The 27330-nt window shown below is 42.3% G+C and overlaps 1 long non-coding RNA gene across 1 annotated transcript in view; it reads left to right on the top strand.

The window, feature by feature from the left end:
• Positions 1 to 1951: 1951 nt before the first annotated feature.
• The window catches only part of LOC144296462 (uncharacterized), a 43242-nt gene continuing 17863 nt past the window's right edge, over positions 1952 to 27330 (top strand). Inside the window, exons 1-3 of the long non-coding RNA XR_013363578.1 lie at positions 1952 to 2091; positions 20083 to 20125; positions 21061 to 21203. This is a non-coding gene — a long non-coding RNA (uncharacterized LOC144296462). The remainder of the gene's footprint in view (positions 2092 to 20082; positions 20126 to 21060; positions 21204 to 27330) is intronic.

The raw sequence follows: 27330 nt of genomic DNA, 5'->3' as shown, positions 1-27330 counted from the left end.
CTAGTTAATTCATTTTAAGAGTTCTTTATGTCATTGTAGGAACATACCAGAATGTATTTATCCATTCCCAATTTATTTTCAAATGTATCAAGGTATGTTTAAATTGTTTCCAGTATTTTCTCTAGTAAAATAGTGCAAAGAACATTCTTACCCATGTCTCCTTGTGCACCTGTCTGGAACTTCTTTGGAGTCATACCTGGAAGTGGAATTGTTGGGTCTTAAGTAATGATGCCTTTAGCTTTAGTAGATATTGTCAAATTGCTGACAAATGTGCTTGTACCAATCAGTGCTCCCATCAACCTATGAACAAGATGTAGAGTTCTCACTTCTCATTCTAGCCCTCATTTGGTATTTCCAGACTTTACATATTTGCATAGCTTATGAGTGTGAAATGTGTTTTGCCTTATTTTTCATTTTTCTGAATACTATCGAGGTGGAGCCCCTTCTCATATGTTTTTCTGATAATTTAGATTTCCTCTTCTGTGCTTCACCTGTTGACATCTTTTGCTATTTTCATTTCCTTTTTTGACTTTCTCTTATTTGCTGATGGGGGATAGTTACTAAACAGTTTACTCTGGATACCAAGCTTTTCTTGGCAATTTGTATTCTAAGTGTGATTTTCTAGTAGAGGACAAACAAAGCAGAATAGGTGGAAAGGAGACTTTTTGACTCATCAGGAGACTTGAATGTTTGTTTTAGTTTTACTACTGACTTGCTATTTGACCTTGGATAGGTGGTATAATTTGACCTCAGAATAATAAAGTCTCTTAGATATATGATCCTATCAGAGTCCAACAAAATTAATTGGAGAGGAAGTTCTATTGAAATTAGGGAAAAGTTTAAATGCTAGAAGACCTAAGGGGCCCCTGGGTGGCTCAGTAGGTTAAGTGTCTTCCTTTGGCTCAGGTCATGATCTCAGGGTTCTCTGATCAAGCCCCACGTTGGGCTTCCTGCTCAGCAGGGGAGTCTGCTTTCTCCCTCTGCCTCTCCCCCTGCTGTGCACACTCTCTCTTCTCTCTTTGTCAAATAAATAAGTAAAAATCTTTTAAAAAAGAAAAATAAATGCTAGAATATCTAAAAACAGACTGGATTTTTGCTGCTTTAAGAATATGGATAACTAGGGGTAGCTCTGGTGTCTCAGTGGTTTAGCGCTGCCTTCAGTCCAGGGCCTGATCTGGAGACCCAGGATCCAGCCCCATGTCGGGCTCCCTGCGTGGAGCCTGCTTCTCCCTCTGCCTGTGTCTCTGCCTCTCTCTCTGTGTGTCTCATGAATAGATAAATAAAATCTTAAAAAAAAAAAGAATATGGATAACTAGGATTATATGAATAAAGTTGGCTAACATTGGAATCACATTTTACAGTTTTCAAAAATACTTCCCTATACACTATTTCATAAATTTGACTTATGGGATCTTGTTTTAGTAGTCCAATATGATTCCTTGATTTCTTGTTTTAGTAACAAGTAAGTTGTTGCATTTCAAGTTTGAAGGGGTCAGAGGCAGGCACTACATCTGTTTGCTCTGCCTTAAACTGTGTCTACTTTTATATTTTCTAGAGGGCATGAAATGATTGTAGTGATTAACAAAACCACTCATTAACTTTTCTTCCCATTGCCCCAAAAAACAACTAAAGACACACACACTCTAACTTTTAAATGGGAATATCCATCTTATCTTGAGACTGTGGCAATCAGCTTCATTTTAGGAAAATGAATTTAATTGTATTTCATCTTGCCTGGGATACTCTGGTTTTTGAATTGGAATGGAAGTTGACTGTCACCTTGATCATCAACTCTTGTTCATGCAGCTGCATTAGCAGGGCTATTTAGCATTCCGCCAGGACTTGGGTTTGTTAAAGGATGTCCAATTTTCCATTTCTCTATGATGGAATCTAGCATCGTCCCTTTGAGGTCCTTCTGCTAATAAGTTCTATTGTTTCTTCATAAGGCATTTAAGTGGAGTGGATGACAGAGCTTCATCTCATTCCTGAATTATGTCTTGTTCATCTAGATGCTTTATGACTACTTTTTTTTTCAGTTCTGCCTTGTTAGTCCAAAGTCCGATCGGGTTGTAAAGCAATAGCCATTCCCAGGTATGTAATACATTTCCCCAGATAGGGTGGTGCTTAATAATCCTTGATATCCTTCTCCACTCTTATGTGAGAGAAGTCACTTTTTTCCCCCAGAAAAGAAGATAAGTTGCTTTTTGTCTTCCCCACTTGTAGATTCTCTTTCCTTTGGACTTTAGCCATGAAACTTGACTCTGCCAGTATAGAGGAAATGTGCTAAAGGTATTAGGAGGGGGTGCCACTGGCTGTTTCTTTGCCAACAGCTCTTACTGGGGTAGTTGGAGACAGGGACGAGCTGTGGTCAGAAATGCCAAAACAAAGTACAAACTGAAGGAACTACTATCAGGATGCTGGATCAAGATACCCCTTAGGAGATAGAGATGGAGATTTTATTCTGAGGTCAAGTCAATATAGCAATTAGAAAACAGAATTGGGATTAGGAGACCAGATATAAGAGACCAGAAGGTGGATGTCAGAGGAAGCCAGACCAGAATAGAGCAAGGCAGGAACCTGGGAATCTGAGTTCCTGGTTACACGTACTGTGACTCACAGAGGACTTTTGTGATGTCAACCTCTTTGATTCTTTAGGGAGTCCTGAGTCATAGTTTCTTAGCAATGGCCAACTCTGCCTACACATGGCTGAGAGCATGTTTTTATAGACAATTCCTTTGCTTTCCTCTTCTTTCCATACCCCATCCCTGGCCATCCAGTCATTGTAAGGAGGGCCAGTAATACTACTACATAATATGTACATTGTTAAAGAAAACATATTGCTTTGCATTTTTAATGCATAGATGCATTAAAAAAATCATACTCAAATATAGCTACTTCATTGTAATTCCCAGCACATTGCAGAAAGCTGTCTCTATCGAAAATATTTTCCCATAAATGTGGTAATTGTTCAAGAGAATATTTGACATTGGTTAGAAATACCAGGAACTCTTGCTTTAAAGGGCAATTTCTAAGGTTTATGAAAAGATAAACTGAGTGGGGGAAATGACCGTGAGGTTTTAGGTCATTGGTTTTCCATAATTTCATGACCTTTCTCTTCTATATTCAAGCTGATCATAGAAATGGGTTGGCAAGGATGAGGGAACTCGGGCAAACTGAGCCTTTTCCTCCTTCACATTATAAGTAGTTAATCAGCTTCTTTGCTAGAGAGAGGACCAAAGACTAGAGAGAAGCACCTGCAGGTGTCCTTACACACAGCTGGCCAGGGTCCAGAGTGGGAACTTGGACTTGAAGAGGCAATGGTTCACATGAGCTGGTTCCATCCAAGGCTGGGCAGAGCACCAGGCAGGATGAGCTTGGTTCACAGCATTCCATGTGGTTCCCTTCTCCTCTCTGCCCTTGCCTGTCTTCATCATCCATGACTTCGTGTCTACTCTGATGACTCTCCTGATGTGGGGCTCCCCAGTTCACTCCTGCTTCACATCTATTCACCCCCACTACAATGTGCAGCCCAGTGCAGTACCTTTAGAGATTTCAAAGGCAGAGTAGCCAAAGCAGAGATCCTGCCCGATTTCCCAGGCAAGGCAGCTCCTTTGCCTTTCATAATCTGTGGCTTTGTAACTCCAGTCTCACCTGTCTCACCTGTCTCCTTCACATCTGATCAGTTACTGACCCCTATGTGTTTCATTGATGATGTCCTTGGAGCTCCCCATCTGTGACCCTCACCTGGAAGGCAGCAGTGCTTTCTTTACCAATCTGTCTGATTCCTGGTCTCATCTCTCCAACCTGTGCACTATTGCCTGCCTAATCGCCCTTCACTTAGCTTTCACCATGGAATTCCTCCTTCAAAAATCTTCACTGGCCCCAAATGCACAGTGAATAAAGTCATTCTTGTTATCATGCACACTCTTAGAGTTTTGTGAAGGGGTCTCAGTTATTCTTCCAGCCTGAATCTCTAGTCACCTGCTCCATTCTAGGCTCTTCAAGTCTTCAGAGCTTTGTCTATGCTTCCCCAGAGGGCTCTTTCTCCTTGACTCAGTTCATCTGTTGAAATACCATTCATCTTCTAGGGCCTAGATAAAGGGGCATTCATTCCTCCATAGAAAGTGGATTTGCCATCCTGAAACTCTGAAAATGACTTTGCCTCTTCTGTTTTCCATAACACTTTATAGCCCTCTGACAAACTTTATGACATATATTTATGTGGTACTGTGTCTTATTTGCCCCAACAAATTATAATTTCCTGGGGGCAACACATAACATTTTAGTCATTGTCATTTCAACCGTACCTAATAACCCTATATAAAGACATTCAATCATGTTTTTATTTAATTCATTAATTTTTCAAGTTTTTATTTAATATCAATCATATTTTCAAAGGACTGAAGGGCTGAGTGAATGAATTAATGAAGTTAGGTTCCAACTTGTAGATTTAAAAGATACTTTTTGTAAACATTACCATATAGATATATTCTACTTAAATAAAACAAGTGTATTAGTACTACTTAATATTTATGTTCAGCTATTTAAACAATTTCACTTATAAGGAAACAACAAAGAAAAGCTTTTTTTTTTTACTTGTTACTAGCTACACTTAGGAGACACTGGGCATTTTGGATCATAAGACTGCTATTATTCCAAACATTTTAATAAATGCCTTCAGAGCCAGGTTATGTATCATGCAAGAGAGTTTAATTGCCTTATAACTAAATCTCATTTTTAACAATAACAAAAAATGGTGTCCTTCATCTTGATTACACATCTTGTTACAGTTGCATAGTTTGAGTGATTTTTGCTGCTGTTGAAGATGCAAAATTATGTGCTGCACATAATTTGTGCAGGTGGATCCGAAGCGGAGTATGGTGCGGGTGGGGGTGACGGCAGCGCGGTTGGGATAACGCTGTGCGGTGTCCTCTGGGAGTGGCTGAGAGGGCTGCTGCTCCTTCAGGCCAGAAGCTCTGGTATGGTTCTGAAGAGAAGTCACCCTGCTTGTGCTCACACTGTGCACTATGGAATGGCCAGTGTGTCCCAAGGTAGTGATGACCCAGAGGGTTTGATTTTCTATTTATCAGCAGGGATCATTCTGAAAGGAAAGAGCCAACGGAAGCATGATTCCTGTGCTGTGTGTTTATGGAACTCTCGCCATAAGGAGAATTAGCATGTCAGGAGAGGCCAGGTTATACTGCAGGAATAAACAATCCCCAATCTCAGCGGCTTACAACAAAGTTTATTTCTACCTAGTGTTGAGGCCACTCCTGAAAGCAGCTGTCCCCTGCACGGGACGCTGGTGCAGGCTGATCTTGTCATTTCAACAGAAATGTCTGATCACTTCAACGGCAGTCTCCACTGTCCCAGCACCAGGGGAAGAGGAAGCATGAGCCTGGCCCGAAAGTAATGTTGTTTGGCTAGAACTGACCCCATGGCCCTGCCTAACTTTGAAGGGCCGGAAATAGAGTCTTCTGTGTGTCCCAAAGGAGAGCAGAATTGGATGCTGGCAAGCACTGATGATTCCTACCATCCTTGATGAACTGGGTACACGTAATCGCTCTTATTTTTCAGTTCTGTGAATACATACTGAGCCAATACTTTATGTTTAGCACTTTTCAAGGCATTTGGGGAAGAATAAAAACATAGTCTGCATTCTTAAAGGATCTAATGCTTTGTGCAAAAGCAAGCTACTTGAAAGACTTTAGTAGCAATACGAGTCCTTCTATGAGAACTTTTAAGTTGATTTTTTTGCACACTTTTGGACAAATTCTGGGAAAGAGTGGTCAGGAGAAGGAGGAAAGAGGTGAATATTCCAGGTGGGAGAAAAGTGTGAGCATAAGTACATGGCAGTGAGCTTGGTGATCATCCCTGGGAGCGGGGGTGAGGAGACGGAGAGACAGAGAAAGCTGGGGAGGCAGGAAGAGATCGAGAGAGAGACAGGAAGACAGACCGAGGTCAGCTCTTCTAGAGAAGCTATGGTCTCAGAAGGAGTGGCTTTGGACTTAGAATGCATGGATTCAAATTCTCTCTCTGGTTCTCCCATTTGCTTGCTCTGTGACGCTGGGCCAATTGATTCACACCTTTTGGCTTGCCTGCCTCTCTGTATAAAGGGTGGTAAGCATGTGCTCACCCCAAAGGTTGTTCTGCAGATTATATGAAGTGATGCATTCAAGCACTCAGAAAGTCCCTGCCGCATAGTGTGCAAAACTCCGTAAATGTGCTCCCTGTCCCTCTGGGAGGGATGGTTAGCACAGGCAATGATGCAACTGATGCATCATTGGATGCAAATGATGCACTGCTGAAGAGTTTGGAGTTCATTCTACGCAGAAGGGGAACCTTGGTCTCAAGAATATTGCTTAGAGTCTGCTGAAAATGTTGCCTTGTAAGGCCGACCTCCACCTTCTCTTCTGTTTGCTAACCCTAAAGGCAGCTCAGTTCTCTCAGTCTCATCCCACATAATGACTGCCAGTTGTACAGACGGGAATCACATGGGATCACGCCCTGTGTGGGGGAGGGTCCCCCCCTGCCACGTCAGCTTTTTGCTCCTTAGCTGACCATTGCCCTGTTCCTCCTTCCTCCACTCAATACTGTTTCCTGACACTATGTTCTGTTCCTGTCACTCTGTGGTAGACACAAAGAAATATAATGCATGGCTCCTGCTCTCAAGGAGCTTACCAAATGGTTGTATCAAAACTTAGCTCTGCCAAGTCCATTTTTAGAACCTTTTGTTTCAATGGAATGAGAAAAAGTAAAAATAGCCCCAGCGGCCCTTTCAAAGGTGTCTTAAATTATTCTTCACTCATTTTTCTTCTTATGTTGTGAATATCTTTAGCTTCTATAGAAGGACAAAGAGAAGAAAAGTAAATTCCTGGCAGCCGTGAATTCTATTTATACTCTGTGGCACATTATATTTCTATAGAAATAGCTCAAGAGGCTGGAAGAGCCTGTTTCATGGAAATCCAATGCTTTTTTGTGGTTATTGACTGTCTTTCTGCACATTCCAACGTCAGCTAGAGAGTGTGTAAGGAGGAACGTGCACACTTGAACTGCATCCTCTAGAAGCAGGTGCTCAGCCCCCACATCAAATACCAGACACAAATCCTGCCAACCTGGCCCCTCTCCCGCTGTCAGTACTCTCAGATAAATGATGGGGCTTAGGCCTTTGACAGAGAACTCACCCGGGAAGCCCAGTGAGCTGGAGATACATGCGAGTCTGTTGATGTGGCTTTGAGAAATGCCATCTGAGTCCGCCTCGACCAACAGGGTGTATGACCACCTCTTATCCCAGTGACTACTTTTGGCCCAGAGAGCTTGATAGGATTTTAAAGATCACTGCTCTGCTCTCTCATGAAAACATTTTCTTCCCCCTGTTTATTCAATGATCCTGCTTTGGGACAACAAAATGTAAAATACCAACTGACCGTACTGAAGAAACACTTTTCTCATGAGAACGGTAGTGAGAGTTTATGTTGGATGGGGGAGGGGAACTGGGGATACAAGACCCATCTGCTGTTGTTTGGACCTCACTTTGAGGGAGTCATAAAATGCAAGCTGTGCAGATAGCAACTCCACGTGGCCACTCCTCCTGTGGGCAATTAGTGTTGTGTCCGCGATCGTTTCCATGGAGCTGTGTAGTCTTTAGGGCTCTCCTAGAGAATGGGGTGGTTGAATGGCAGGGTTTTTTTCTCTACTGTATACTAAACACTCGGGCTCAGTCCCTCTTGGCTCGTGCTTATCATTCTTTGGTAGTTACAGACACTATCCCAGGACTTCCATCCCAAATACTTCCCTTTGTGGACCGGGAGATGGTATCCTCCCAGGGACTGGAGGGCACCTTAGGATCCTTCTTCCATGCCTCTGTGTGTATAACCACCTATTCCTCACAGAAGCTGCTGTTTATTCAATGCTTACCATGTGCCGGTGGCTTGATAATTCTCATTTTATTCCCACTATCGTCCTAAGAGATAGAATAAGACGCAACATTGAGTGAATACCAGGCATGACAAGCGCTTCGGATTATTTCACTTTATGCCTGAAATAACCATAAGAAGCAAGTGTAATACCGTTATTATACCATCTCACAGTTCAAAAAAATGGAGGCTCAGTGAGATTAAGCAAACTGACTAAAGTCACATAGCTAGTAAATTAAAAAATTACTATGGGATTTGAACCTAAGCTTGAGCCCCAAGTCCCAGGCTCCTCCCACCAATCCACATAGGGTGAAAACACGAAGTTCCTCTCGACAAAAATGGTCATTTCCTGGTTCTCTCCTTGAGTGCAGAGATGCTACCTGAAATGTTCTAGAAATAAGTCTCAGTTCAGTGATGGATGCAAGTTTTAGGGATTTTTCTACACCTTCACTTACTTTGCTTGATATATTTTATGCCAATTGACCATTTTCTTCTCATATTTTACAACAGAATTATTTATTTTCAATGCATATGGTAATTTACTCAAAATATAATTATCCCAATTAAGCCAAGAAATAAATATGCTTCAACGATACAGCATATTATCAAATATTTTGCAATTCTTAACTAAATATTTATTTATTTATTTATTTATTTATTTATTTATTTATTTATTTATTTAAAGATTTATTTATTTATTCATGAGAGACAGAGACAGAGACAGAGAGGCAGAGACACAGGCGGAGCGAGAAGCAGGCTCCACTCAGGGAGCCCAAGGTGGGACTCGATCCCAGGTCTCCAGGATCAGGCCCCGGGGCTGAAGGTGGCGCTAAACCGCTGAGCCACCCGGGCTGCCCTAAATATTTATTTAGATGATAGAGATTTCTTATGTTTTTTACTGATGAAAATATTCAGGCAGGGATGCCTGGGTGGCTTAGTGGTAGAGCGTCTACTTTTGGCTCAGGACATGATCCTGGGGTCCTGGGATTGACTCCCACATAGAGCTCCCTGAGGGAAGCCTGCTTCTCCCTCTGCCTATGTCTCTGCCTCTTTCTCCGTGTCTTTCATGAATAAATAAATAAAATATTAAAAAAATATTCAGGCAAAGATTACATTTACTTCCACTTAAAATATTAAAAGCACCTAGAAACTTGAACATATATAGTGAGCATATGTATCACTTCTTTTTTTCTCTTAATGACAATAGGTTTTATCATTGCTAAAATTAATTTGGTAGCTATATACCTGTCTTGAATGCTCCAAACCCCTTATTTCTTGCTTTGTCCAGCAACTATTAGTCCTGGGTGGTAGAGGTGAGGATGGGAGGACTGGGAGATGCTTGCCCTGTCTCTGGGCAGCCTCTTGCTTCTTGAATTGCTCCCTTCCCTAGCCAACCTAAAGGGGGTGTTACCATCTTCTGAGGCTGTGCCTATGATCCCACATTCTCCTGCCCACATTCTCTTTTTGTTTCTCCTTTGTCCCATCCTCTGACCCTTTACCATGGGTACCTGTGTAGGGGTACCTGTCCAGGCACAGAGCCATAGCAAGTGCATGTGCAGGATGTGTCCTTACAGAAGAGCCTGGTGAAGGGTCTGGAGGCCAAACCCCTGTGAAAGTAGACACCCTTCTTTTTTTATATATATTTTTTCTTTATTTATTTATGATAGTCACAGAGAGAGAGAGAGAGAGAGGCAGAGACACAGGCAGAGGGAGAAGCAGGCTCCATGCACCAGGAACCCTACGTGGGATTCGATCCCGGGTCTCCAGGATTGCACCCTGGGCCAAAGGCAGGCGCCAAACCACTGCGCCACTCAGGGATCCCCAGTAGACACCCTTCTTATTGCCCTAACTCACACCTCAGCTTCATCACAGAGGAGAGCTCAGTAAGAGACCACTGGTTTTCTTACTAGAAGAAAACTAATGGTCCCATTCAGTATCTCAGTTTCAGATTGCTGTGAGTCACCAGGCTCCTTTCAATACCTTGCTTGGTGTAAGGAATATAGTCAGTGGTACTGTAATAGTGTTGTATGGTGTTAGATAGATGGGAGCTGTACTTGTGGTGAGCATAGCACAATGTATAAATTCATCAAATCACTATGTCGTGCCCCTAAAGCTAATGTAACATTGTGTGCCAACTATATTTCAACTAAAACCATAAATCAAAAAAAACCCCAAAAACCCTCAAACCTCTCAATTCTATCATTGACACATGATAAGTGTTCAAAACTTTTGAATGACTATTCAATATTTCAAAGAATAGCCTGTATATTTAAAGTGAGTACCCTGTGGCTTCAACAAATTTCCTAAATTTTCAACAAACAAATAAAAATGCCTTGTTTAAAGTGTGCAGTGCCAATCCCTGGATGCTGGCAGTTTCCAGCCCTGGGGATAAGAGCCCATCAGGTGCCACTGGGCTGGCTACTACACGGAGTGCTGATAGCCCAACCCTTGGCTTCTCCCTTGCTAGTGATAAAGTTACACTTCTTCCACCTTTCCCTCCAAGCAAGCCTTAGCTGTTTAGTCCACCTCCTAGATATGCCACTCTTCTTTCTCAGTTTTTAAAAAAAATTTCTATTTTAAAAAACTCTTTTATTTTAGTCAGTTTTCTCTTTTATTCTTGTAGTACTTGGGGTGCACAGGACGCTGTGGCCTTCCCAGATATGGAGCTCTATCTTCTAGCCTCCATTTTCCTTCTTTTGAGGAACATCTCATTCTCCACTTGCTTTACATCCTTCTGCAGCAGGATGTCCCATGATCAATTTTATTTCTGCCTTTGGCCTCTGGATTTTCACAACGACCCTTGCAGATATTGATTTTTCAGTAAAGATTGCTAAAATTAATGGTCTAATGGAAAGAGTCACAGGGACTTGATCTAAATAAGAAAAATATTACATTGGTTTGGAGACTGGAAGATTTTCTAGTCACTTCCTTGAGAGCCCATGAGGTAACTTCTGACATGAGCTAGGAAATAGAAAATAAAAATCTGTCTGAGGTTTCAGCTTATGGAATATCAGGCTGAAAGGACGTAGAAGAGATGATCTAGATCGGGATCAGTAAAAATTTTCTGTTAAAGGCCAGATAGAAAATATTTTAGGCTTTGCAATTATGCAGCTCTGCCACTGAAGTATGAAAACAGACATAAACAACATGTAAATGAGTGGGCATGGATGTTTTCCAATAAGATTTTATTTATAAAAACAGGTGATGGCCTGGATTTTGCCCTGGGTGGTAGTCTTTAGACTCCTGATCTAGATTAAAGTTCTGTTCTTATGCAGAGGAACTGAGGTCCAGAGATGGGAAATGAAAAGCTTAGAGTCAGATAGCTCCTCTTTGGAAGAGATAAAGACACGACTCCCCCTCCTCCCCCCCACCTCTGGGGCAGGAGGGGCTGTCGGTACTCATTCCTGGGGGAAGAGGGAATGGATGAACACTGTCAGTCCAATGGTCCTACCAAAGGCTGCAACTTTGCTATATATTGGGGGACTAGTCTAACTTATGGGGTTTGAAAGTGCTTATGAAGAGTTTAACCACTGACTCTTTGGAATCAGAGTCTAGAACCAGTTAAAAAATGGAACAAAGGTGTTTTTGAGCATTGAGTTGCTGTTTTCAATAGAAAACAAAGAGTAGGCTTATAATTATGGTTTTAGTCTCTCAGCTATCTATTAGTGTCATAAAACAGGCAACATTTCCAAAAAGGAAAGAAAAGGTAGACAAACTGATTTGTTGAAGGGTTTACGGGTTGGAAAGGAATAGCCAAGTTGGCACAGAGATTCACCCGTTGCACAGAAAGGAACAGAAACAAAATACACCAGTGTCCTTGGAAAGAGAAGACTTATTTCCTGTGCACCTGTCTAATTATTCAACAAAATATTTATGGAGAGACTACTATGTATAGACACTGTTCTAGGTCCTGGACAGAAAGGTAAGACAGAAAGGTCTCTCTGCCCCTACATTCCAGTGGATATAAGCTAGTTCACTGAGAACAGGCAGGAGTGAGGGGCTCTCATTATGTCTTCAGAGTGAGATAGCCTGTGGTTGGATGGATGTATTCTCCTGTGCATTAATCCATTCTCCCTGTACTTGGTCAGAACAGGGCTGGGAAACTTGGACTTCCTGGTAACTGATTCTGTAGGGATTTCCAGGTGAATGAGGGGAGAGTGCAGATGTGTGGCAGTGGGTTAGACTGGTAAGGGAGCAGTTTTCCCCATGGAAGACTAGAAGCATGGGATCAAGAGTAGCAGCTCAATTTGAGTGAAGACTGGGCAGAAAGGGCAGTTGTTTAGAGCTAGAAGATTGTTTAACCCTTGCAGATAAGATGGTGGAGAATTGGGGGAGAATGAGTAAGATAGGCTAGTTGCACTGAGAAAGGGTCTTTTTGATTATTCATTTAGAAAATTTTCCAGGAGGGGAACGATGTGGTGGTAGTGGTGAGCTATAGAGAAAGAGGAGATTTATAGAGGGACTTGAGAACAGCTGGAAAGTAAAGAGAGAGAGAATGATAGTAGAAGGTGTGGTCAGAGCTGTGCGCAGGGGCCAGTAGCTCATGGTGTCCTGGTCTAGATAGCATGAGAGATTTGAAAAACTGGAATATTTATCGGAGATTTTTTTACCTTCAAAGTAGATACCAGTTTATTGAGATATAATTCACATTTTAAAGTGTGTAACTCAATGGTTTTGAATATATTCTCAAGGTTGTGAAACCAGAACACTGTCACCAGCCCAACTGTCTAGACCAGGCAGTTGACCTTCTTTGGTCAGGGGCAGGGGGAAGCCTGAAGAGTCACCACAATTGATTCTAGGGACAGAGAAAGACCTCAAAACTCCAATAGTGTATTCTTAAAGGTTTTTTTTTTGTTTGTTTTGTTCCATTTTTAGGGGAGAAAAAAGTATTACTTCCTAAAAAGAAGTACAGGTGATATTTGGGACCATTAAAAAAAATTGGAAGGAGCCTCCCACAAAATAAGGAAAAAAAGGAAGGGGAAAACTATTTATTTATTTATTTATTTATTTATTTATTTATTTATTTATTTATTTATTTAAAAGGCGTGTTTATTTATTTTAGAGAGACCCTATGCGCATGTGCAGTGGGGCAGAGGCAGAGGAAGAGAGAGAATTTCAAGCAGACTCTGTGCTGAGCAGGTACAGGGAGAATGGATTAATGCTGAGCACAGAGTCTGATACAGGGTTCAATCACATGACCCTGAGATCATGACCTGAGCTGAAATCAAGAGTTGGACGCTTAACCAACTGAGCCTCCCAGGTACCCAGGGGAAGGGAAAAGTATTTAAAATGTGGTTTGTGTCTTCCATTGGATCTGCTTTTTGACACTGATCCACAATGAATTATTACTTTTTCTGTTGTCCTCAAAGGCTTTTGAATATGTTCAGAAACTGATTATGCAAAAGGAGAAAGAACAAAGTTTAGGGAAAAAAATATTGTGGTACTGACATCACCAGACATTAACATCTGTTCTCTTGTTTGTGCCTCTGACCATATTAAAATATTTGATGTCCCATTTAAAAAACAAAAACAAAACAAAACAAAAAAAAACCACTGCTCTATGGGTTTGCTGAGGACTTTAATGACAAATATGTTTCACCTTTGACCTCGAAGTAAATGGATGTCATGCTGTCTGTTACTTGCAGATGTCAAGTGTTTTCCACAGTGAGTTGAAGAAGCCAGAGAGTTGGCAGGCAAGAGAATGAAATGTCTGCTTATACTTGAAATGGATTTGGAATATACAAGTGCATTTGTGGAGTGGAAAACATTTTCAAAGAGAGACGGTTTGACGCTAAAAGGACCATTTGATGCTCTCTTTACCCTCTTGGTTTTATTCAACTCATTTCATTACTCTCTGTTCCTATCACCTCACCAAGGGAAAAGCATGCCTAGAGCTTGACTGATGATAGAATATTTTATATTTTTAGCTATATTTGCACTTTACAAGTGCATCTGAAAGGTAGTTTGTTCATTTTTTTTTCTACTCAAATTATTTGAAAGTATTATTTTGAAAATAAAAAAATATTCATTTTTAGCCTTTTAAATAAATAAAAAAATGACCACTAAAAAAAAAGCTTTTTCATTTCCATGTAAGAGTTTAATGGCAGTAGCAACCAAGCTTAGATGATATCTAAAAATTAGCCTGAGAAAATTCCTGTAATTCCAGGCTATGAAGTTGTTTCTAGGGGGAGGCCGTTTCTGCCCTTCCCATGTTTGTTCAATACTGCCCTGCCCCAAGAGTAGAAAGTATCAATTATACCACTATTTGTGGGCAAGGGGGAGAGACCTTGCCTTCAGAATGATCTCAATTCTGGGGAGAATATTTGGGTCTATGAAAAGGAAATTACAGAGTGTTAAAATCGTGCCTACAACAAGCCTCCGTGACATGGTTTTGGTTTAGTTGCCTTCATGACACGTTCTCTAAAACGTGACTTACATTTGGTTTTGTTCCTCATGAGGAGAAGGACAGCAGAACCAAGTGTGCATAGGCCTGTGTTCCAGGATCAGGGGTGAGAGGGCCTTACCCAGTTTAAGCTTTCTTGGGGTGCTTAGCTTTTCCAGCACTCCTGCTGTGAACAGTTACTTGTTTTCGTTTCATTGTTATTTTACTCTTTCTTCCTTTCAGCTCCCTGGATCATTCCTGGGCAGGGGTGGGAAGTCAAACAGAGACCAAAATGGCACTGGGGACCTCATCACCAGCTTCCATATTTTAGAATAAATAGCAGGAGCCATACAGTGCTATTCAGTTTAACTATTTCTTGTGCAGGATGTAATGATAGACTCCTTAAAGCATAAAAAATGAGCAAGGCAATCTATGATTTCAAGTAGGACAAATGCTGCAACAAAGGGAATTTTATGCTTGCTTCTGAAGACAAGTCTAGAAAAGTGTTGGAGAAGTTCAGAAGAAGGAGAGAACAGTTGGGAGTAGGATAGAATCACAACAGGCTTTCCAGAGGAGCCATACTTGAGGTGATCCTTGACTGGTGGTGGAGATAGTGCACAGGGATGCCAGGGAGGAATTATTTCGCCAAAATAGAAGTCAAAGGAGCAAAGGCTGGGAACAGGAAGGATGACTCTGGTTCTGTTGTGAGCGAAGGGAGGAATGTGGGAAAAGTGGAAGGAAAAGTAGGGGCAGAAGGGAGGAGGAACGTTGGACAAGGCCAGTGCTGCTGTGCAGATGCAGAGGGGCAGTGAGTTTGGGGGCGGGGGGGCGAGAAAACCTTAAAAGGTGAAGGACAGATGGGATCTAGAAGATTCCCTTCCTATCAGATCTGGGTTCATTGAAACCCAAGGAGAGCCGAGAGAGAGAGAGAGAGAGAGAGAGAGAGAGAGAGAGAGAGAGACGGGAGGCCAGTGTTGCCAGACGTAGGAAAAGACAAGCTTTGGAAACCCTGGAGAAGTAACTCATTTTTAAATCCGTCTAGTCCCTCCTTTTCCTTGATGCCGAGCTCAGGGGTGCCTGGGCCCTCCGGCCGTGATGCAGAGCTGTACTGGGGTGTGCTTTCCCAGAGTGAGACTGGGCGAGATTTACAAGTAACTGGACTTGCCCCCCCCAACCCCACGTCCCCCCAAGAGACACAACGGAGAGGTCAATGCTGCCTGCAGGAGGGGGTCAGGTCTTGGAACAATTGTCAAATGCGAGGAAAAAGAGCACCCCCCCCCCCCCTCGGCAAACCCAAAGGCAAACTTTGACTGCTTGACAACATAACCAAACGACTGATAAAAGTGGCCCAGCGTGTTTTCTTTTCTTTTCAGGGCTAAGGCTCGGGAAACCACAGAAGTAAGTCAAAAGGTGAAGGCGACAAAGCCACCTGGCGCGGGCACCGAGCAGGCTCCGTGTGGCCCGGTGCAATTCAAGAGGCGCGGGTTTGGGTTTCCAGGCCTGCTGGCGCTGCGGCGGGTCCGTAACCGGAGCGGGTCCCTCCGGGCAGCGCCAGGGCTCGGCCTACTGGTCCCCAGCTTTGGGTTTCAGGGGGTGGGGACTTGCAGGCGGGGCGGCTTTGGCAGGCGGCCCAGATTTCTGGAATGTGTGTGCTCTGCCTGGTGGGCTAAGCAATTTGGCATCAGGTTCCTGCCTGCGAAGGCAGGAGAACAATAGACATGTGGCTCCAGGGCTAATTAGCCGTGTGAAAGCCTTGGGGGCCGTGCTATTCTCCCTGCTGTGTGCCTGGCTAGGCCCCCCAATCTCGCGGCCACTGCACTGGGGAGCCCGCTTGAACACTCCGGGCTCTGGGAGACCCACCGTGCAAAGGATGCATCAGGGGATTGGAGTGCGAGGGTCGGAATCAGACTTGGGGACTTGTGTCCGTGACATTGGATCAGGAAGTGGTCCGGTGCAAAAGCCATTGTGTTTCTTTTGGCACCTTTATATGCTTGCTCACCAGCAGGTGTGGGGTGCAGGGGCGCAGTTCCTGCCCAGCACCTGTCACGTGTGGATGTGACTACCCCCAGCACTGCGGTCATTTCATTTCCTCACAGAAGGGAAAATGCTCTTCTGCTATCATTCACCTTTGGTTTGGGTGATATTTTAGTGGGGCGGAGGCTGAAATGAAGGCCAGGCCGTGGAAGGCTCCAGTGTTCAAGGAACACCAGCCAAATTCTTGGAAGAATGTAATGTCTGGATTAGTAGAATCTTAGCTTTGAGAGAGTCAAAAGGTCTCGAGTATTTGACGGGAAAAATAAGAGTGGTTTTTCATTCAAGATCATCCAACTCAGCTTGGGACAATTCAGATTTATATACAGTTAAGTGAAGAATGTTCGTTATTTAATAAAAATATTTATAACAGGAATCTTCTTGACGGGAAGACTTTTCCAGGGGCTGTGAAACACAGCAGAGGTTTAACTTCTAGCTTGAAGGTGTTCATCTAGTTTAGGAAATGAGGGCCAGGGCCATCCTTATTCTCACGGTGAGCACCCTCTGTGGTCTAAATGGAGAACACGGGGAGAAGCTTTCGAGGTGTGAATGGAAGGAAAAGTGTTTCTTCCTTAATTTGAGCACAGAACCCAACTTCTTTCTTCCGGTAGCACGCTTGCACCTGTTGCCAAGTCCGTATTCTCGTCTTTCATTAAGTGGCTCCCTTGAGATTTAAGGCCTGCGCCCTACTTTAGATAGCCTCAGTACGGCTGTGGTTGAGGAAACAGAGGTCTAAAATATTTTCCCCAAAGTTCTTCAAAACCAAAAAATAATCAGTTGAAGTTGATTATTACTTTTTTAAAAGGATGAAAGATTCAGTGCTTGCTAATGTACCTGGAGAGTTGTGCCCACTGCAGACCCTTGCTGTTCCGAGGGAGGCCCCACTCTTCTGACCTGCAGCACCGGTACCACGTGGGAGTGTGTTGCAAAGACAGGATCTCAGGTCCCCAGCAGGCTCTGCTCACGTAGACTCTGCCTTTTGTCGAGATCTGCAGGATTTGCGACCAACAGAGCGCGGGAATAAACAGGTGCCACTACGTCTTGAATGGAAAATTCTCTCTTCTTTGTTCTCTCATGAACTTTGCTCTCTCTCCTTTCCCTTCTCCCCTCTCTCCCCCTATTTAGACTGTTAATCCACAGAGGTGTACTGGACCACCCTTGGGACACCTAGACTTTTCTCTGTACGAAGCACGTGAGGTGATCTGACAGCTGGAGACCTTCCTGTTACCATCCATTGTAATAAAACATTCCCCCAAACCAAATTCGACAATTATTAACATGTTTAAACAGAACACGATGTTTACTAAGGCATTCTTCCTGAGGCTTAACATATCCTGTGGGGTTGGGGGTGAGGGGAATAGATGGAAATGTTAGCTCTACCTGTAGTTCAAGGTAATGTCAGAACTAGAGGTTTAAGCCAGAAAAGCAAAACAAAACAAACCAACAACAACAATAAAAACAAAACCCAAGCCTCTTTGTGAGAAGCTGGAAACGGGGATCCTTTTACATGCACAATTGGTCCACGAGAACCTTGTTATTAGAGCGACTCCTCCGTTCGAGTGATTGGAGGATGTGCTCAGTAGCTGAGCTCCCCGCCCCTGGTTCTGTGTGGGCTGTACACACGCAGAACGTGCTTTATAGGCAAGAACGGGAGAGCCCTTGACGGGCAGGGCTGAGCTGCACACCAGCTCCGCGGCAGGTGGGACCCCCAGGGGCTCGTTGCCACCATATCCTCAAGGCCTGGCCCGAAGCACGTGCTCAGTCGGTACCTCCTCGAGGACTGGTAGCTGTAACTCCCACTTGTGTCTGGAACCAAAAATACCTGATTTTTTAAAGATGCAGTGGTGCCTTTTTAACGGGTGGGATGGGCTGCGCTTCAGGCAGAGGGAAGCATGGCCCTTGGAAGTGTGTGCCTTCCTTTCCCGCCCCACTGCAGACACGCACGGGTCAGCTGTAGATGCTGGGTGTGGGTGGAGGAAAGCTCAGGCTCCTGGGCCTTGGGGGCATCTCCTTCAACCCTGTACCCCGCGTGGGAATGCTCTCCACAAGGTGGCCTGCGGGCCAGAGACTTGTGAGGCGTGTGCCTGCCCAGGATGCCACGTGGAACTTAGGGAGGAGACATAATACAGCCCCTCCCAGTTCAATAAGAGAGTCACAGGTTTAAGCAAATAATGACACTATTTGTTTTTTTTATAAATATATTTCCACCTAGGAGTGCAGAGGGAGGAGTGCCCCACTCTTCTTGAGGTGAGACATGGGTGGCTTCACAGGCTTGATCCCATCATAGGCATGGCTTCTGCAGGATCAGAAGACATTCCCAGGGTAGGAAGTGACTTTTTGTTAAGGATTGATGGTGTGCTAGGCACAACTCTCAAGTGCTTTGCATGTGCGAATTCATTTAATCTTTCATAATAGCCCGCTGGTGTATTATGCCCATTCTGCAGACTAGCAAACTGAGGATTGAATGGTAAGGAAACATGCGCAGCCAGTAAGTGGCAGAGGAGGGGGTTGGTGTAGGGAGTGCCATGCCACAGCGTTGTTCTGCAGCGCCATGCTAGACCCTTGCCCAGGAAGAAAAATACACTCCTGGCAGGAAGATAAGGTCTGTGTGCAAACCTCCTATGGAGGAGTGAGTGAGCATGGCATATTCTGGAAACTGCAAATTGTTTCGTGTGACTTCTGAACAGAGAGCTTGGAAGAATGGGTAGGGGCTGGGCCGTGCGTTTGCATTTTTAAGGCACTTAGGATTCCTTTCTAGGTGAAAGTTCTAGAAGGAATTTTGTTGTTGTGGTAAAATATACATAACACAAAATTTAACTATTTTTAGCATTTTAAAATATATTTATTTATTTATTTATTTTAGAAAGAAAGAGAGAGAGAGAGAGAGTGTGTGCTGGGGGGTGCAGAGGGTGGGAATCTCAAGCACACTCCCCTCTGAGAGCAGAGCCAATCTGGGGCCGCATCTCAGGGATGCATGAGGTCACGACCTTAGCCAACATCAAGAGTCAGATGCTTAACCAATGCCAGGCACCCCATCATTTTTAGTATTTTTGTGTATAATTCAGTGGCATGAAGTACATTCACATTGTTTTGCTACCCTCACTACCGTCCATCTCCAGAACCTTTTTGTCTTCCCAAACGGAAACTCTGTTCCCATTAAAAGGTAATTCCCACTCCCCCTCCCCCAGTCCCTGGCACCCAGCACTCTACTCCTGTCTGTAAGTTGATGACTCTAGGAACCTGTAAGTGGGATCATATAGCATTTGTCCTTTTATAACTGGCCTGCCTCTCTCTTTTGGTTGTTGTGAATCGATGGTTTTTAATCTGGGGAAGGATAGAGTCAGATTTACATTTTAGAGATACCGAGTGGAAAAAAATCTCTGGTTGCCAGTGCTAGGCCAACAAAGCTGGAGAGCATATCTATCTCTCTTATATCCCAAGCACAGGGCCTGGCCTGTAGTAATTACTCATCGAATGAATGATCCCTCTATTATGTTTTTCATAGCTGAAATCTCTATCATAGGTGGAAGATCATCTTTACATCTTAAAATCGAAGGAGATTAAAAGAAGACATAATAAAATGATGTACCTGAAAATACTATTTAAGCCATTAAGCACTATATGTGCTGATTACTATCCTCATTATTTTCTCTGTATTTCTGATAATTCAGGCAAATTTTTGCTGGATTCAGAGGCCAGCCTTTACCAATATCTATACAGCTTCATTACAATGTTCTTTTTCTTTCTTCACAGCTCCTGAAACGCACGCATCCTTACAACTATCCTGATTATTCACGTAAGTTTAATGTGAAATATTTGGAAGTTCAATTTGCATAGAGGATGCCTTCTCCAGTTTAAAAAGAGTCTGTGTCTTTCAGGTGGCTTTGTGTCCTGGTTTGCTGTAGTATTTTACTTGAGTGTAGAAAGATTAGAAGCCCATTAGAATATCATATTGTGAAAAATTTCAAATACACTAACGTAGAGGCAATAAAGGGCCTGGTGAACACTTATATATCTGCCCCAGTTTGACACTTGCTGCTTAACCTAGAATATCCATTTATAAAATTTTTGTTGAGACCTTTAAAAAAAATCTGTACCATCATTTCACTTTATTCCTATGTAACTCAGAACACATCTCTTAAAAGTATAGACATTTTCCTTTGTAATCACAAAGGCATTTGCACACCTAAAATGAGTAGTATTTGCATAACCGTATTTTCTTGATTGTCTCAAAAATATTTTCTTGCACTTGGTTTGTTCAGTGGAGACTGCGTGTCGTCGTTAGTTAGGGCTGCTGTAACAAAATGCCGTAGACAGGGTGGCTTAAACAAAAGAAAATTATTTCACATGGTTCTGGAGGCAGAGAAGTCCAAGATCATTGTGCTGACAAATTTGATATCTGGTACCAGAGACCTCTTCCTGGCTTGCAGACAGCAATCTGTCTTCTTGTTGTGTACTTAATGTGGCAGAGAGAGGGCTCTGGTCTCTTCTTCTTCTTTTTTTTTTTCTCCTTATAAGGGCACTAATTCCCTCATGGGGGCCCCACCCTCAAGACTTCATCTACATCTAATTACCTCCCAAAGACTCCACCTTCCCCTACTATCACACTAGGGATTTGGGATTCAACATACAGATTTGGGACAGAGGACACAAGCAGTCAGCCCATAAAACTCCATAAATATATCACAATTGCACTTATTTATAATGTCTCTTGTGTTCCTTTTAATACAGAGCAGACCACTTCCCTTCATGTAATTGTCGCAGAAGCTGAGTCATTTGTTCTATAGAACGTCCACGTTCTGCATTCAACCATTGGTTTCCTTGTTCAGTCATTGGAGTTGGTCTTCTACCTACTGTATTTCCTGTATATGGAGGTTAGTTATAGATAATTAATTAGGTTTAGCCTCATAATTTTTGGCAAGAATATTTTATAAATGGCTCTGTTTGCTTTCTATTGCCTACATTGGAGGGCTCACAACATCTGGTCATCTGACCATTGCTAAGAATCATTATGGATTCAAAGTAATCTTTAAAAATATACAGTAAAAAATGATTTTCCTTCTTATTCCAAAAATAAGACAAATTAATTGTAAAAGATTTACAACATATAGATAAGCAAAAGAAATGAAACTATCTTAAAACCCTAACCCTTGGTAACTGCCATCAAAATTTTGGTGCAGTTCATTCTAATATTTCTTCATAATATATATTTTTTCATATTCCTCTTTCCACTTACTGTGGATATCTTTTAAAGTATTTTACAATGTGATTGGCTATCTAGTTCTTATATGGTGGAGTCAGAATTTATTTAATTAACGTACTACTTTTGTACAGGTTGTGAAAATCATAAATCCACAGTCTAAATACTCATTCAGATTTGGCTCCAAACCAGTCTGAGAGCAAATGACTACTGCATGGCTCTCTGCTTTCTGGGACCACTGCTCCTCACCTCTAGGGGGTGACGTGGAGTTAGGGGAGTTAGGGGCAGAAGTGGAGGTGGCATTGGGGGATTGGGTGCCATTTGAGAGTTTTCCTGAAGTATTGAACTATATCTTCTGTGCCTTACTGGATATTCTAACTTGTTCTGGTGTTTAAGATTCCCTTTTAGAGTCTAATGGGCTGATTTCCTGTGCTTGGCCCATTCTTGCTCCTCAAGTGTAGACACAGGCCAGTAGCTTTAGCATCTCCTAGGAGCTTCTTGGAAATGCAGTCTTGGGACCTGCCCTAGACATGTTGGACCAGAACCTACGTTTTAACCAGTGCTCCAGGAGTAACATGTGAGACTCACCATTAGAAAGCGTTTACATTCAATTAATGGCTGGAAAAGCTGGTCCATCGTATGATTCACGTGCTGAATTCTACTGTGGAAAAAATCTTAATAATGGGCCAACTCAGCTGGCTTTCTTTCTAAGGATGGAGGAAAAAGCCAGTACTGCATTTTGGAGAGGTAAACTTGGCAGTGGCTAGAAGCCTGGGATTTGCTATTCAGACTCAGTCTTAATAACCATGTGATGTTAGTAAGTTATAAATGGTCTGGTCTTTGGTTTCCTCCTCAGTCCAATAGAGACCATATTTCTTATTTCATAGGGATGGTCTGAGGGTTAAAAGATATCATGCGGATGAAGCACTTAGCACAGTGCCTGGCACATCCTAAGTGCAGAGCAGCTATCGTTATTAATGATCAGAAGATGCTGTTTTATGAAGTGGTGTTGAGAGCAAAGGTTAATTGGTAAACATTGCTTTGGGGGAATACCAGGATGTTGAACTTTTTCCTTCTAACTTCAGCTGTAAAAGAAGTCACTGATCAATTTTAGCTGCTGGTTCCATGTACGGAAAGCGATAAACCATTTTGGGTTGAACATCCATGTTATGTTTAGAACAACCACCCACTATATACCATATGCTGTCTTACTCTTTTACCCGATGAGAAAAAAAAGCCCACAAAAAAGCCCAACTTCCCCTCACTCTTTTTGAAAAGATCTTTCTCTTCAATACAGGCTGAGGCTTAAATATGCTTTGATTCCAAAGAGATTGTATTTACAAAGAACCTTCGTCTTAAAAAGATCTGTCTAGTTCAATTCTATAGAGTTCTAAGAGAGCAACTCAACAAAGAAAGTTGCAATGAATCACACAGTTGACTATTCTTTTTGAAGTAAGTGAAATAAAACTACTACCAAATGTGGTGTGGACTTTTTCCAACCTCTAAAATAAATATTTGTAAAGCGAGCCTTGGTGGCATGAAGACCATGGTGATAGAGGATTGATACATGATAACATGTTTCTTAAAGATGGATCTCCTGACAATTAGAGGTCGAATTCTTATCCTGGAATTGAGCCAGAATGAGTAAAATCCTTTTAGTAGTTAAGGACTCCCCTATGTGAAGGAAACACACTCTCTTGGGGACATTATTTAGTTCCACTAAAAGGAATCAACCCTGTTGCCATCTGTAGAAATAAGTTTACCTTGTATGAATAACCCCTAAATTCTTAGGATTCTTTTAAGTAGGTGAAGTGTCATCCTATATAATTTTAACTTCAGACAGCATGAACTGCTTGCATTATACCTGCAACTGTTCTCCTACTCTTGCTCCAAATTGCTTATGAGAAGCTGGCATTTTCATTGTGAATCTGATCCTGGGTTATTATTGAGCAGATTCTCTAAGTACCATGTGCTGAATACGGTTCAGAGTCCGCTCTGCTTGCCTTTCAATAGGGTCTGGCCCATGGCTTTCCTGTGATCAGTGAGTAGACAAGGACAGGCTATGTCACCATGGAGATGGGATTCACAACCTGTGTTCCAGGTTAGCAAACCTGCTCCTGTGACTCACCTGTTTGGAACATGCGGCAGAATCAATAAATATGTGCATTTATAGAATACATAGGTATGGCTTATTTATATATAATCTGTGGCAGAATTTATATCAGTTGGTCAAAAAACTTATTAGTAAGCTAATTATAATAATATAATTATTTACACTTGTGTCCTAGTTAATTTGTACTTTTATATTTTCAAATATTTTAAAGCCTGCACAAATCCACAAAATAGGCATCTCCCTCCATTCTCAGTTTACCATTATCACTGCTTCCTGATTATTTTGCATCTTTTTAGAGTTTCCTGAGCCTTTGGGCCAATAATTCAAACTAATCTGCTTATAACAACATTCCATTCTTTCACATCCTGTAAATCTCCATGCCACCCCTTCTCCGCACTCCTTCCCCAAAAGTCAGTACATATCCAGTTTGCTCTAAACTCATGGTTTGACTTTGATTAGTAGTATACAAATTTCTCCTAACTTGCAGACCTGTGAGCCAATGTTTATTTTCTAAGGAAGGCTTCTGCTATTCCTTTATTCCTCTTCTTTGAGTGAGTATATATTCCAAAATTAATTTGTGATCTTCATTGTCACAAGCTTAGAAATATTTAGAAATAACTCTCTGAAAACATCTGCCGAAGCCTCAGGAAGGCGAGAGGGGAAAGGCTACCCAGCATGGGCTTTCCTGGGAGCCGAGCCTCATGCATGATGTTGATGCTTTCTGCGTTTCTTTAGGGACAGACCTACAGGACAATCCCGACCGATTGTTGTCTAACTGGCAATGGGGTCTGAGGAACCTGGAGGATGAGTTTTTTGTGACTATCACTTGGCTGAAAAATTTTTTGCTTTGAGTATTTTTCGTGAAAACCATGTGTGGGGAAAGTCACTATTTTATTTTTAGGTCACCTAGTTCCAGAACAGAACAACTTTAGCAGTGCTGGCTGTTCAGTTGCTGTGTTAGTAATAATGCAGCGCAGACATGGTTCACCCCAAGTTCCTCTGGCAGGACAGGCCCCTTTGTCTGTTTGTTTTATTGTGGTAAAATGTACATAATGTGAAACTTAGTATTTTAACCATTTTTAATTGTACAGTTCAGGGGCATGAAGCACATTCACCCTGATGTGAGGCCATCACCTCTCTCCATTTCCAGAACTCTTTCCTCTTCCCAAACTGAAACTCCACCTCCATTGATAATAGTTTCCCATTCACTACCCCTTCCTGCCTCCAGCAACTGGCAACCACCATTCTACCAGAAAGTTTCTATAAATTTGACTATTCTAGGGATCTCATGTAAGTGGAATCAGACAGCATTTGTCCTTTTGTGACTGGCTGGTTTTACTTAGCATAGTGTCCTTAAGGTTAATCTATGTTTAGAATGTGAGAAGATTTCTTTCCTTTTTAAGGCTCAATTCCATTGTATGTAAATTCTGTTTTTATGTATATGCCACATTTTGTTTACTCATTCACCGGTAGATAGGCACTTGGGTTGCTTCCACCAGTTGGCTTTTGTGAGTAGTGCTGCTATGAACATGGGTGTACAAGTATCTGCTCAAATCCCTGCCTTCATTTCATGTAGCTGTAGATGTAGAAGTGAGATTTTTGGGATATGGTAGTTCCATTATTATGCACCCATTACTAAGCTCCACCATTTTACATTCTCTCCAGTAATTCACAAGGATTCCAATTTCTCCATATGTTCACCAATGTTTTGTTTTCTGTGTTTGTTTTTTCTTTAATAAGCCATGTGAGGGTGTGCCGAGGTACTTTCTCATTGTGCTTTTAATTTGCATTTTCCTAATGACTAGTGATGCTGAGTATCTTTTCATATGTGATCATTGGCCATTTGTATGTCCATTTTTGAATCAAGTTGTTCCCTTCCCTTCCCTTCCCTTCCCTTCCCTTCCCTTCCCTTCCCTTCCCTTCCCTTCCCTTCCCTTCCCTTCCCCCTTCCCCCTTCCCCCTTCCCCCTTCCCCCTTCCCCCTTCCCCCTTCCCCCTTCCTTCCTTCCTTCCTTCCTTCCTTCCTTCCTTCCTTCCTTCCTTCCTCCTTTCCTTTTTTGTTAGTTATTAGGCTCTTTGTTTTTGCAGACCTGAGAGAGGTCATCATCATCAGTCAACGTGCTCATGTTTATGACGGCAGCATTATGTTGAACTGCTGCTAAATTCTGTTTTTTTTTTTCAAATTTTTTTTTAAAAAAGTATTTCATTTATTTATTTGAGAGAGAGAGAGGGTGTGAGAGAGAAAGAATGGGCAGACAGAGAGGGAGACAGGAGCCTGATTCAGGACTGGATCCCAGGACCCCTGGGATCATGAACTGAGCTGAAGGCAGATGCTTAACCAACTGAGCCACCCAGGCATCCCTACAGTCTATTTAGATGCCAGCCTCCAGGTGACTGGACTTGACTTTGTCTTATAGACCTGTTACCTGGGATTTACCCAGGAACTTTACAGGGGCTGCAGACCAGGTTGTGGGAAGCCAGGGAGCAAAAGGGTCCCCACATAAATCAGCCAGGAAAGCTCAGTGATCAGAAAATCCCCTCTTCCCCTGGTATAATAGCCCTCTGGGTCCTAACTTCAGTCTTCAGATATGATCTAACCACTGGGAGGAAAGAAAGTAGCGTCCCTGGAACAAAACACATTTTGGCACTTATGGCTTTTCCAGATAAAAGCTTACATTTTTTTTTTAACATTTCTTTGAAACTGGGGACTTAACATGATTTAGGCTCGTGAAAAGCCATCGTTAACAGGCACTCTTCTTCAACTACGACATGGACCTTTACTCCACATGCTCTCTAAACACAGATAATTACCATGGTAACCACAGTGTTTCACGATCTCATACATACACTTGCACCTTTCTTAAAGAAACACAGAACACAACAATGTAGAATTAAAACAGTAAATCATTGGAATGTTTTTTATTTGTTGTTACATAGTTGTCAGAATTTAGGGAAGAGCTGGACATTGTCATCCACTATCAATTGTACTTGGAGAAAGTAGATGTTTGGCCAGGCCCTTTGACATCTTGCCAGAAAATAAGGTCTTGTTTGTAACATCGTGTAAGGAATGACCGATGGGTTTCTAGATTGTTACGGTCAGAAGACTTTCAAAGCAGAAAATGTCATTAAGAACACAAAGTACTGAAGAGTATAGATTTTTCACGACACATGCACTGGGCCAACTCTATCTTCAGTTAAATTACAGTTATGATTACCCTAAAGTTGGTAAAAGTTTGCACACACATGCTTTTTTGGGTAGCATCTAATTTTATCTTTGGTTGTATTTGGAAACAGGCACAACAATTTTGTTGTGCCTTCAAAAGTCTTTCTTTTTTTGGCTATGTAAACAAGTCTTTTATTGCCCTATGAATACTTGATGAGTGGTCAGTAAAATGAAACCCATATGAAGCTTTCATCAAGAGGCATCTCCAAGCAGCTTCTGACTAACCATAGTGGCCGGGGCTGGGGATGGAGCAGACTCAAAGACCTACAAGCTGAAGATAAGTAATTACAAACGCTTTTAGCAAGACACCTGCCCTCAGCTTTGAATGTTTCAAAATGTTATGTCCACATATGAAGAGAAATATCTCCCCATAATTCCTCACGTGGTGAGGACTAGCTTGCCTTCCAGCTAATGGAATGTAGCTCTGATTTCTCTATCGTTAACCACTCTGTCTCTGGAATACCAA

Source organism: Canis aureus, chromosome 24 (assembly GCF_053574225.1).
Source record: "Canis aureus isolate CA01 chromosome 24, VMU_Caureus_v.1.0, whole genome shotgun sequence".
Taxonomy (NCBI): Eukaryota; Metazoa; Chordata; class Mammalia; order Carnivora; family Canidae; genus Canis; species Canis aureus.
Note: the sequence above shows the minus strand (reverse complement) of the source record. Positions and strands in the feature narration are given on the sequence as shown.